This window comes from Nelusetta ayraudi, unplaced genomic scaffold, assembly GCF_046127955.1.
Source record: "Nelusetta ayraudi isolate G7.1 ecotype Tasmania unplaced genomic scaffold, CSIRO-AGI_Nayr_v1 ptg000003l, whole genome shotgun sequence".
NCBI lineage: Eukaryota > Metazoa > Chordata > Actinopteri > Tetraodontiformes > Monacanthidae > Nelusetta > Nelusetta ayraudi.
In genome coordinates, this window is record NW_027466053.1 from 3,700,189 (window position 1) to 3,709,177 (window position 8,989).

The 8,989-nt window shown below is 42.8% G+C and overlaps 1 long non-coding RNA gene across 1 annotated transcript in view; it reads right to left on the reverse strand.

Annotated features, from left to right (window-relative positions):
• Nucleotides 1-6,613, reverse strand: part of LOC142890598 (uncharacterized) — a 163,182-nt gene extending 156,569 nt beyond the window's left edge. Inside the window, exons 1-2 of the long non-coding RNA XR_012927089.1 lie at nt 6,406-6,613; nt 5,926-6,020 (exon numbers count right to left, since the gene is read on the reverse strand). This is a non-coding gene — a long non-coding RNA (uncharacterized LOC142890598). The remainder of the gene's footprint in view (nt 1-5,925; nt 6,021-6,405) is intronic.
• Nucleotides 6,614-8,989: the final 2,376 nt, after the last annotated feature.

The following is an 8,989-nucleotide window of genomic DNA, read 5'->3' on the forward strand; positions in this document are numbered from 1 at the left end:
CCACACTTGACATGTGACTGAGAGTCTGCTTCTTCTCACCAGTCACTCCATCATCTCCATCAACAGTCAACGTCTCTGTGATGATGCGTTCAAGGACCGTGAGTCCTGACTCCTGCTGTCTCTTCTTATCTTTGCAGGTGGTGGTGAGGATGAGGAGAGTGAAGAGGAGCGCTCCATCTACTGGTGGCTGACAGAACTACAACCAGTGGAGCCAAACAGCAAGCTGCACGCACCAACACTGTGTGGGCGTGTCACGACCTTTGACCCCAGTGCAGCCTGGTGGCTGGCGGACTGCTTCTGCTGCTGTGGTTACTGGGAGAGACGTCCCAGAAGCCACTGGTGGAGCTGAATCCTCAGTGGAAGAAGCAGGACTTGGAGCAGCTGCTCAGTGAAGGCAGCAGCAACACAACCACTGCTTCTGCTCTCATCATCCACGGCTGGAACATCTCAGCATGAAGGTTCCACACATCAGCAACACACTGCTCTGCTCTCACTTCAGACTTCTATAACATCTTCATTTTGGAGGTGAAAAATACTTTTCAAGAGACTTTATTTCTGCTTCATGATCTTAAATAAGGAAATCATGTGGAAAAGATAAAGTGATTCACAACACCTGTGATGGGAACTCAAATCATAATTGAATCATAAGTAAGACAAAAGAAGTTTCCCTCAAAATAATTCATGGTTTTGATGCTTGCCAGATGTTTGTGTGGAGATTTCAGAAGGACGTCAATGAATCAGAAGGAAACCAGATCATTTATTTTATGTGATTATGTTATATCATCCAAACTTTATTACAAGCTCAAACATTATATTTCAATGATTCAATATTCTGACAATAAAAGCCATCACAACCTGTGTGACCTTGACCTCAACTGACATTTCATTTCTGCTGCTTTAACACTTTGATTATATATCTCCTGAAGTCCTACCATGGGGATTCTCCATATCTGAATAACTTGTGTACTCAAACCTTCTGTAGGCCATACCCACTTCTCCACTCGGTCTCAACATAAACCACATGAATCAATGAAAATAAATCTCACTTTTACAAACAAATCCAATTCAGTTCAAATATAATTTAAATAAAATAAATGATACATTATAATTATTCACCAACAGATAAATCAATGAAAGATATGAGGTGGTTTGCCCTCTCTGGGTCGGTGGGGAGGCCCTGCCTCAGGGGGAGGAGTTCCAGCATCTCGGGGTCTTGTTTGGGACGCCTCCCTGGGAAGGTGTTGCAGGCATGTCCCACCAGGAGGAGACCCTGCTGGAGGGACCAGGTCTCTGGGCTGGACTGGGAAGCCTTGGGGTCCCACTGGAGGAGCTGGAGGAGGTGACTGGGTCCAGGGAAGTCTGGGGGTCTCTGCTGAGGCTGCTGCCCCCGAGACCTGACTCCAGATACGGCAGTAGAAGATGGATGGATGGATGGATGGATGGATGCCAGGTGATAGAACATTTCATAAAAACAGACTCTGCATTATAACTTCTATTACACTCTAAATAACTCACTCCAATATAACTGCACTCGTCCTTCTCTCACATTACATTGGATCACAATGACCAAACAACACAACAAAGACAATGATCCAACTGTACTGCCACGTCCAGACTCAGTGTAGGTCTGTAGGCCTCTTGGACCTTCATGTGAACCACTGCGTGTTGACTGGAGGTGAAACATGGCTGACTGCTGTCCTCCTACCTGGACAATGCAATCTCACTTTCAATCTCACAGCCACTAAAAAACCTGATTGTGATTGAGAGGTCCTCAGCAGCCAATCACTGTTGGGAGTCCAGCCTTCAAACACTCCTCCTGAATCCACAGTCACATCTGTGAGCATCTGGAACTTTGGCCCTGATCCTCCACACCACACAACTTGGGATGACAGCGCCACCTACCTGGATCCTTTCAGCAGCCAGTCCATGCTCTGACCCGTTTCCACTATGGCCTGTTGGCTCATCTGGACCGGAGTCTGGATCATCAGTCTCCAGGTTCATGGAATCTGTCAGAGTGCCGCCGTCCTGTGATGTAATGATAGAGAATCACTCTATTTATACTAATGTGCAGAACCACTAGAGTGTCATTTCTTCACTGCTGTCAGCAACAAGCATTTGGTGTCACACTGGTGTACAACACTTATGGGCTAATTAATAAGAAATGACATATTTATGAATCACCCGCAATGCCCAGATTGTTGCTGCTTATCTGCTGATATGAGCCGTCAACTGTTGCAATATAGAACCACGGGCAGGAAATTACAATTAGTGTAGAGTGTATTATAATTTAAAAGTTTACTAACGGTAGTTCTTTAAAGAATTTAGCAGGGATGGAACAGGCTAACGTGACGACGTCACTTGTAAAACGGTAGGAGCTCAACCTTCTGTCACGGTGAAAACTCTGTGTTACGTCCCGTCTAGGGGGACCGAGACGCAACGTGTGGGACACCTTCCCCCACTCCCAAGGCTCATTAATTTCTCACGGCAGTTGGCGGTTTTCAACAAAAACATTTATGAATCAGTAAATGAAATAAACAAAACAACTTAACCGGTGGGCAGCAAAGGCTTCAGGGTGGGCCCAGGCCAAAATAATAAACCAAACTCCAACTAGCTCGCCTTAAGAACTAACTAAAGAAAGAAAGAGAAGCCAAATACAGAAAGGCTAACCTCCCTACATACTTAATAAACAGGAGAAAAGAGGGGACAAAGAAAATGGCAGCCCACCCCTACGGCTGCGTGCTCTAACACCATTTCAGAAGTGACTAACTGCAGACTTGGGAGCGGAGGAGGGATGACCGTCAGGCTGGCTCGACTGCTCCTCCTTCTCAGCCATGGCGCGTCCAATCAGCAGCCAACATCCAGGACTGCACCTGCAAGGCGTCATCCACTCTCTCACACACACACAGACACAAAGATAGAGGCACCTAGACCCACCCGTGGGTCATAACACCCCCTCCCTTAAGAACCAAACCCTATTAACATACCGACAAACAAAACTAAACAAGAAAACCCTCAGTTCCCCCGAAATAAGAATTTTGCAGCTAGTCCACATGTACACGTGATAATGCATCTGCCAACACAATATCAAGATCCCTAGATAGTAAGTTTGATAGATGGATAGAAATAGATAAGTTAGTTAAAGTTACACACACACTATTTATATATATATATATATATATATATATATATATATATATATATATATATATATATATATATATATATATATATATTATTTTTCTTTTATTATTAACCTCTTTCAATGAACTCCAAAACATACATGGTCAAAATCCATATTATTATGTTGTTGTTTTTTTTAAATGCTCATACAAAACAAGAAAAGTGGAGGGAGAGTCGTCTGAATTGGGTTCAGTGAGCATCTCATCCACTTGTAGTGCATTATTTCCAGCAGCAAGCTTCTGTTAAGACTGTTCACTTTTTCGTTCACTCGCCAACTCAAACGATTGGTGAAGTGACGAGCATCCAGCACGTGACATCTACGATGACCTTCCACCCACGTAAGTACCATGGGAGGACACGGATTAAATGGCTTGTCCACCAGAAGGCTGTATTATGGTGTACATAATATAAAACTTCGGCCCAGTTCTGCTTGTATTGCATTGTATTGGTTGGTGTTCCTGAAGTTTCATTTTTCGTCCCTTTTTATTTTTTACATCCATGTTTGTGATGAAATTGTATTGTGAATCGCTAGCTCGCATTGCATGCTGGGAAAAGCGTCACTCAAGGAAGTTTTCGCTTCGCTGACACGGTCCTGAAGGGAAGTGGGTTTTAGTGCACTGGAACGGGATGAATGTGTTCAATCAAGCACTACAAACCTGATTAATTGTCTTAATACTTCACTTCGAATGGCCATATTGTTTAGGATTAGAATTAGATGACAACTTCTTCACAATATTTGCAACTATTCAATTTGACCAGCAGGTGTCAGTAGAAGACGGAATTTCATGTTGACTATTTCCTAATGGCAGTGCTCTCTTTACGTTGGATTTTTCTCATAATTATTTGAAGTGTAGGCCTGTATCTGCACACAATTTGCAATTCGTCCCAGCGCCCTGAGCTGTAAATTTGGACGGTGTAAAAGGAAAATGGCCAGCTGCAGCAGAAAAGTGGACTATACATATATATATATATATATATATATATGTATATGTATATATATATATGCAATTCATATTTTAACGGTTTATATAGACCCCTCAGGCTCCATTCAAAATGGGGGTTATTGTAGGAGAGTTGCAGTCAATTGAGATTTGGAGAGAGTTTGGATTACTAGATTTTGGATAGTGTTTATAGTTTGGAGTGTTTGAGACTAGATAGCGTTTAGTTTGGAGATCGTTTTGAGAGCTTAGGGAGAGAGTGAGGAGAGGAGAGGTGATAGAATGGAGCCCCCTGTCCTGTACATCAATGTCCATGTTACACAAGCATCTATGCCAGGGGTGCCCATTACGTCCATCGCGATCTACTGGTCAATTACGAAGGGAGTTTGGGTGATCGCATGGGAGAGAGAGAGAGAGAGAGAGAGTGAGAGAGAGAGAGAGAGAGAGAGAGAGAGAGAGAGAGAGAGAGAGAGAGATCCGCGTCAATTACAGCAGGTAGAATCGTTCAGTCAGGATTAGAAAACACGGTGGATCTGGTTGATTTTGGTCATAATGTACGATGTGCTGGATTTTGTTCTTATATGTGCTGTGCTTTACATTCATTCATGCATTCATTCATTTTCCATACCCGCTTAGTCCCGAACTCAGGGTCACGGGAGTCTGCTGGAGCCTCTCCCAGCTGACTTAGGGCGAAGGCAGGGGACACCCTGGACAAGGGTGTCCAGGGTAAATGTGACGTATCGGCTTCGGCACTATTCAGATCAAATAAAGCTTGCAATCCTGGCGTAAACTGATGGAGACGCCTTGCTCGGAAAATGCGCTTCAAAGTGCGCACGCACTGCAGACGCGCCGAAGATCCTGAGAGATGCTGCTGGCAAAACGTTTGCATCACACACACACACACACACACACACACACACACACACACACACACACACACACACACACACACACACCAATTATCCCTAACCTATGCGCTGGAAAACACAAAACTATACAGCAAAACATCTTAACGTAAACACACTTTTATTGATAAAATCAAACATAGGCAGATATAACCTAAACAATTTTAAACCATGAGTTTTCTGTGCAATGATGAGCATAAATGCACATGGGAACATGTTGACCCATTTAATCCTTTCTTTCTTTATCATTGGACTACAAATATATTTCTGAATGACTTTTCCTGTTTTATAGGAGGTGGATCTTTTTGACTTGCTCATTTTAAAAGTAGCTTGCATGTTGAAAAAGTGTGAACACCCCTGATCTATGCCCTTTTCCAAGTCCCACAATCACTTTCACTGTCATCTGCCTGATTACACCCATGCCATTTTCAGAAAAAAATTGCACAAACAGAATACATTCAAAAAAATGTATCATACACATAGTTATCAAGTCAAGTTATTTATTTATTGTCATTGTTGAACAAAGTTAACAACAAAATTTGTTTGGAGCATCCCCATAACCACTGGCATCAGTACCCATAAAAATAATCATAAATAAGTGAGAAAAAAAAAAAAAATATATATATATATATATATACATATATATATATAATTTATGTACAGAAATTATTTGGTCATTCATTTCTTGCAATTCATAGTCATTCCCAACAGACATAACAGACACAAAAATTCAATGCATCACACGTGGTTCAGACACAGCTTGCCTGTGATTGTACATTTGGCCAGTAGGTGGTTTCGTGTGCACATGAAGCTTCGAGAAATGAACCGTTTCTCGAACCAGTTGGCTCAAGCGGTTCAATGCCTCATGAGGCTTCACCTCACCATCACTAGTCATGACACACAGCTTGCTGTTTGGCTCCACTTGTTGTAGTTCTGTCAGCCACCACTAGATGGAGCGCTCCTCTTCACTCTCCTCCTCATCCTCCCTCACCTCCACCTGTAGAGAGAAGAAGAGACTGCAGGAGTCAGGACTCACGGTCCTTGAACGCATCATCACAGAGACGCTGACTGTTGATGGAGATGGTGGAGTGACTGGTGAGAAGAAGCAGACTCTCAGTCACATGTCTAGTGTGGAACATGTGAAGGTCATGTGACCATGGAGTGTTGGACTGATACTGAGGCCTGATGAAGATGAACTGATCAATAATTGGGTGGTGAACTGAGAGAAGAAGCAGTTTGGCAGCAGATGTTGGATGAATGAGGAGCAGCTGGACGTCACCATCCTCCTCTCACACTGTGACTGGGAACACTGGACCTCTGCTGTGGGATCAACTGGCTTTGGTGCTGGAACCATCATCCAATGGTTCTAAACCAGTACTGACCTCACACTCTCCAGTTGATAGTCTCTGCTGTGGACAAGATCCATTAGTGGCTTCACTCCTGAATCCTGCAGCTGGTTCCCATCCAGGTCCAGGTGTCTGAGGTGGGAGGGGTTGGACTTCAGAGCTGAGAGCAGCCAATCACAGCTGAGCTCTGACAAACTGCAGCACCACAACCTGAATACAGAATAAATGATGGAGAGTTTATAATGATGGAGAGTTTTTCCAGGGTGTCATCACTCTGAAAATCAAAGTGAAATGTCCACTTCAGAATCTGCAATCTGCAAGCTGACCACTAGATGGGAGGATTTTACACACTGTACCTTTAAACCCAGTTTCATTCATTTCAAACACAAACCAGTGACTGCAAATTGAATTTCCAACAGCAGTCAAGTGAAAATCATGACAACAATAACAAGAGTGATAGAAGTTGTAGAGTGAAGAGGGTGAACTGACCTCAGAGTCTCCAGTTTACAGTCTGGACTCTGCAGAAAACCACTCAGCACCTTCACTGTTGAATCCAGAAGGCAGTTCCAACTCAGCTCCAGGTGTCTGAGGTGGGAGGGGTTGGACTTCAGAGCTGAGAGCAGCCAATCACAGCTGAGCTTTGACAACCTGCAATACTCCAACCTGAATAGAGCATAAATGATGGAGAGTTTATAATGATGGAGAGTTTTTCCAGGGTGTCATCACTCTGAAAATCAAAGTGAAATGTCCACTTCAGAATCTGCAACAACACTTATATCAGTAGACTCATCAAGTTGCAAGGCAAATTTCTTACTGATAGGGATCTTCTCCAAAACCACACTTTCGATGTCTGCAGACATCTCATTAATACGTCTGGAGATTGTGTTATCTGAGAGAGGGACTTTGGCTATTTCTTTAGCCGCTTCGGGTCCGAGCGTCTCATTTACAATGGCTTTGCAGGCGGGAAGTATTAATTGCTCTGCCACAGTGTGGGACTTTTTTGATTTAGCCACAAGTTCAGCGTAGTGTTGCCACCCGTCCCGTTTTTCCCAGAATTGTTCTCTTTTTTCACCACCTGTCCCGGGAAAAATAAAATCTCTCCCGGGACACAATTTGTCCCGTTTTTAAGGGAAAATGACAAAACCTCATTTGATTTCTGCCTGTGGTCTACTCCCGTAAAATACGCGATTGTCCCGTACTTGGCAACTAAAAAACCTGTCCCGCAATGAACTGATACAGGACGCACTTCACTTTGTGTCCCGTATATTTCGGTGACCCCCCCCCAGAGGTCCCGGATTTGTAACTCTGGTAGGTGGCAACCCTAGTTCAGCGACGTGGTAGCTAGCTTTAAGGGCTCTCTCGTTTACTTTTGCGGTTTTTCTCATGAAAGTTGCCTGTTTCTCCGTGTGTTCACGCAGGCGAACAAAATACTCCACATTTTTCTTTTGAACTGAGGGCTGTTTCGTTTGGAGATGGCGTTTAAGCTTACTTGGGACCATAGCACTGTTGGAGAGCTTTTCACCACATACCAATCACAACGGAGTCGGTGCCGTTGCATCTCCGGTAAAAGTAAATCCAAATGAAAGATAGCTTTCATTGTATTGCCTCACGCCAGAAACTTTGCTCGACGTCACCGTCTTTGCCTCCACTCATACTAGGGCCTTCATCTGGGTCCGAATTTTGTCCAGGGTCCAGTTCAGAGTCAGCATTTTTCCTCTTCAAAAACTTATCCATCACTTTCAACCGTCGTCCCGCTATCCACAATCGACACACCTGTCGCTGCATCCATGCGTCACGAATTCGCTTGTCTCCAAGCGCAAGGCAATTAGCTACCTGCTGCTGCCACCTACTGGTATGGAAGAGTACTACATGATTACTCTGCCAGGCGCTAGACTGCACAGGCACACAAATGGGATCATTTCCCACGGCACACCTGACAATATCTCGCGGCACACAAACACTGGTTTACAGGAACGGGTGCTCATCAGAAAACGCAGTGTTTCCCGTGTCTTACTTCCGGTATAAAGTTCGCTTCATAATTACAACAGAAATACTACCGAAAGATGCCAGTAGGTGGCAACGACGCTCTATAAATGCTTCTCTTAATGCAACAAATAAATGAAATGACTTTCATACTTACACCAACTGCTCTTAACCTATTTATTAAACAATTTAGACTTAAAGGCTTCTTTGTTGTTTCACCTTAACAGAACACTAATGATAATAATAATAATAATAATAATAATAATAATAATAATAATAATAATAATAATAATAATAATAATATTAAGAAATTGCCATTTCCAAAACGTGCACATTTCTTTTAAACTTAAGTGTAGTTGTTTTCCATATCTATTGACGCAAATGACGTTAACCTTGCAATGAATGCAGCAACACTTGTACCTAATAACACTAATGATACAACAAATACACGTCAAAATGGTTGCAGTGAAAATGGACGCTTTTAATCATATATCAGTATATAATATATAATATAATATATAATATATCATATATTATACGATTGTATAAAGCGCTTTGAGACGCCTTTGGTTGTGATTTAGCGCTGTACAAATAAAAGTTTATTATTATTATTATTATTATTATTATATATGTTTTG